The sequence below is a fragment of the Hibiscus syriacus genome, unplaced genomic scaffold (genome assembly GCF_006381635.1).
Source record: "Hibiscus syriacus cultivar Baekdansim isolate YM2019G1 unplaced genomic scaffold, ASM638163v2 tig00111621_pilon, whole genome shotgun sequence".
In the NCBI taxonomy this organism is placed as follows: domain Eukaryota; kingdom Viridiplantae; phylum Streptophyta; class Magnoliopsida; order Malvales; family Malvaceae; genus Hibiscus; species Hibiscus syriacus.
Window position 1 is genome coordinate 3419479 of NW_024063138.1, and position 4528 is coordinate 3424006.

The following is a 4528-nucleotide window of genomic DNA, read 5'->3' on the forward strand; positions in this document are numbered from 1 at the left end:
TATCAAGCTGAGGAAGATCGTGGCAAGCGTGACCACGGAGGCTCCATACATCGAAGTAGACGAAGAGGCGGTAGAATGTTTCATTCCGCTCCTTGGAGTTTGTGAATGCCACATTCGGGCGGAAGGAAAGAGAATCCCAAGACCTCGACTCTCCAATGTACAAGGATGAGATCAAGCAAACCCTAGGCCGAGGCGCAAGAACCGGGAGAGGTTTTGGGAAATATTTGCAAGGAATGATCAACTCTGTCCGTCTATCCCAAATTAGACCAATTTGGGCTCGGTTTTTTCAGCCCGGTTATCATGAAAAGAAGGAAATTCAAAGAACCGGGAGAGAAGGTTAGCCAGATTGACTGCAAAAGAACCGGGAGAGAAGGTTAGCCAGATTGACTGGAAACGAACTCCAATGGAAGCCTATGACATTCCCGCCGCTCTTCAGAACATTCAAATCAGGTGGTTATGTGTTTGAGACCACCATGTCCGAGTTACAAACAGCTCTGGAAGATCTGAACGTTAATGCCGTGACCACGGAAGATGTTGACAACGAAGATAGATCCAGGATATACCCTCTGCCGCATGGGTTCGTGCCTAGCAGTTGGTTGGTGGAAGAACTACCTGTGGTTTACAAGATCTTTCAGAGTAATATTCGAACTATCCCTATTTGCCTATACCCGGGCAATAGGTGATCTTTTGTAAGGGTGAATAAATGTTTTGTTTAAGTTTAATAAAGGATGCATTTTCTTTTCCATGGCAAACAAATTTTTTCTTTTATTTATTATCTATCTCCCTCATTCCAGTACTTCATTTCCAATTACTCTCAAAGTTAGTTCTTGACCATTCCGTGTGGGATATTATCCTCTCACATACACATCTTCCTCCAGGTTCCCAGATAACGATAATGTGGGCACTAATGACCCTGATCCGGAGGTGGATTTTGAATCAACCATTTGTCTTGGGGAATTTGAAGAATGCGATAATGAAGAAGAGTACAACTTGCCTACCGAATTGTTGAGAATGATAGAAAAGAAGAAAAGCAAATATTGCCACATGAGGAGGCGATCGAAATCTTAAATTTGGGCACTGAGGAAGATCGAAAAGAGGTTAAAATCGGCACAACTCTTTCGACTGAAGCAAGAAAAAACCTGATAGCCTTACTTCAGGAGTACGAAGATGTGTTTGCTTGGTCATATCAAGACATGCCGGGACTAGACACGGATATGGTAGTTCACAAACTGCCAATCAAACCAGAATTCAAACCAGTGCAGCAAAAACTGAGAAGAATGCGACCAGAAATGCTCCTTAAGATCAAGGAGGAAGTCAAGAAGCAATTTGATGCCGGTTTTCTCCAAGTAGCCAAATACCCTGAATGGGTGGCCAACATAGTGCCTGTGCCGAAGAAGGACGGGAAAGTACGCATGTGTGTCGATTACCGGGACCTTAATAAGGCCAGTCCCAAGGACAACTTTCCTCTGCCACACATAGACACTCTGGTAGACAATACGGCCGGGAACGCCTACTTTTCATTCATGGATGGATTCTCGGGGTACAATCAGATCAAGATGCATCCCGAAGACATGGAAAAGACCACTTTCGTCACAATGTGGGGAACTTTCTGTTACAAAGTGATGCCTTTCGGATTAAAGAATGCTGGGGCAACATATCAGAGAGCTATGGTGACCCTGTTCCATGACATGATGCACAAAGAAATCGAGGTTTATGTTGACGACATGATTGTCAAGGCACAGACCGAGAGTGAACATGTCAAGAATCTAAGGAAGCTTTTCCAGAGATTGAGAAAGTTCCAGCTGAGACTAAACCCTAGCAAGTGTACCTTCGGGGTAACATCTGGAAAACTACTAGGCTTTATAGTCAGCAGGAGAGCATACAGGTCGATCCAGATAAGGTTAAGGCTATCCAGAATCTACCTCCACCACGAACCCAAAAAGAAGTCCGAGGTTTTCTGGGCAGACTAAACTACATAGCTCGGTTCATCTCTCAGTTAACCGACAAATGTGACCCCATCTTTCGTCTCCTCCGGAAAAATAACCCTGGAGCATGGGATAAAAATTGTCAGATTGCATTTGAGAAGGTAAAAGAGTACTTGTCTCACACTCCTGTCCTGATGTCCCCTATCCCAGGAAAACCTCTGTTTTTGTATCTCTCCATATTCGAGAACTCCATGGGGTGTGTTCTGGGTCAACACGACGAGTCGGGGAAGAAGGAAAGAGCAATCTACTACTTAAGCAAGAAGTTCACCGACGAGCGAGGTCCGATATCCTCCTATTGAGAAGGTTTGTTGTGCCCTGATATGGGCTACAAAAAGACTTCGACAATACATGTTGTATCACACCACTTGGCTGATTTCCAAGTTAGACCCATTAAAATACATGATGGGTGTACCTGCTCTATCCGGAAGGTTAGCTCGATGGCAGATGCTTTTGTCTGAATTTGACATCGAATACGTGAGCCAGAAAGCGGTAAAAGGCAGCGCCATATCCGATTTTTTGGCAAGCAGAACTGATGAGAGCTATGAGCCGCTGGACTTTGATTTCCCGACGAGGACTTAATGGCCATATCTTTAGAGGAAGCAAGCATTTCAACGGACGGTTCCTGGAGAATGCACTTCGATGGAGTATCAAATGCACTAGGACATGGCATTGGGGCAATTCTAGTCTCCCCAGAAGGGAGTCACTACCCATTTACGAGCAGACTGAACTTTGATTGTACCAATAACATGGCAGAATACGAAGCCTGTGTCTTGGGAATTCGGGCTGCACTGGGGCAAAATATAAAGACTTTACGGGTGTATGGAGACTCAGCCTTAGTAATCTATCAGCTCCGAGGAGAGTGGGAAACTAAGGATATAAAGCTGTTAGAGTACCGAAAACTAGTGTTGGATCTGCTCGAAGATTTCGACAAAGTCACTTTCCACTACGTGCCTAGAGAAGAAAATCAGATGGCTGACGCTTTAGCTACATTGGTAGCCGCATTCAGGGTTGGTGGGGAGTCTGAAATGATGCCAATCAACATGCAATCGTATGAGTACCCAGCTCATTGTTACCAAATTGAAGAAGTGAAAGATACTAAGCCTTGGTACTTCGACATTCTGCAGTATATCAAGCATCGGAGTTATCCAGAGAAAGCCACCGAAACCGATAAGAGAACCCTTAGAAGGTTGGCAGCTGGATACGTCCTTGACAGAGAGGTTTTACAAGAAAAGCCATAATCAAGTTCTGTTAAGGTGCGTCGATGCTGAAGAGGCAAAAATGATAGTAGAAGAAGTACATGATGGGGTTTGTGGAGCACATGCAAATGGGCATATGATGTCAAGACAAATAATGAGATGCGGATATTTTTGGTCCACACTGGAAAGTGATTGCATCAATTATGCTAGGAGATGTCATAAATGTCAGATTTATGGAGACAAGATAAATGTTCCACCCCATCCACTTCATGTAATGACGTCACCATGGCCTTTTTCTGCGTGGGGCATGGACGTTATCGGGCAAATCCATCCGAAGGCTTCGAATGGTCACCGTTTCATTCTCGTAGCAATTGATTATTTCACGAAATGGGTAGAGGCCGCGTCATACGCCAGTGTCACTCAATCCACTATTTGCAAGTTTCTGAAGAAAGAAATTATATGTCGGTATGGTCTACCTGAAAGGATTATCACCGATAACGCAACAAACTTGAACAACAAGATGATGAGTGCTGCTTGCGAACAGTTCAACATAAACATCACAATTCCACTGCTTACAGACCAAAGATGAACGGAGCAGTAGAAGCAGCAAATAAGAATTAAGAAGATAGTGGAGAAAACAACTGAAACCTACAAAGACTGGCATGAGAAGTTGCCTTTTGCTTTGTTCGCTTATCGAACCTCGGTACGTACATCGACTGGGGCAACTCCATTTTCACTAGCCTATGGGATGGAAGCAGTGCTACCCATTGAAGTCGAGATTCCGTCTCTCAGGTCTTGTCAGAAGTCAAAATAGATGATGCAGAGTGGGCACAATCCAGATATGATCAGCTTAATCTGATAGATGAAAAAAGACTGAAAGCCATTCATCATGGTCAAATCTATCAAAACGAATGATCCGAGCACACGACAAAAAGGTACGCCCGAGAATATTCCGTGAAGGGGATCTAGTGCTAAAAAGAATTTGGCCAGTCCAGAAAGATTTCCGAGGAAATGGACGCCAAATTGGGAAGGACCTTATGTCGTGAAGAAGGCTTTCTCCGGAGGAGCCCTTATCCTGGCTGAAATGGACGGACCTGAGCTGCCACATCCCATTAACTCGGATGCAGTCAAGAAATACTTCGCTTAGGATGAAAACCCGAGGGCGTCCTAAGTTGAAAAAAGAAAAAAAAAAAAAAAAACGTTTGGGGTGAAAACCCGAAAGGGCGCCCTAAATTGAAAAAAGAAAAAGAGGAAAAAGAAGATAAGGTGGGTTCAAGATGAAAACCCGCAAAAGGGCGTCTTGCAACTAAGGATGGGTCCAAGTTGAAAACCCGGAAAGGGCGATTT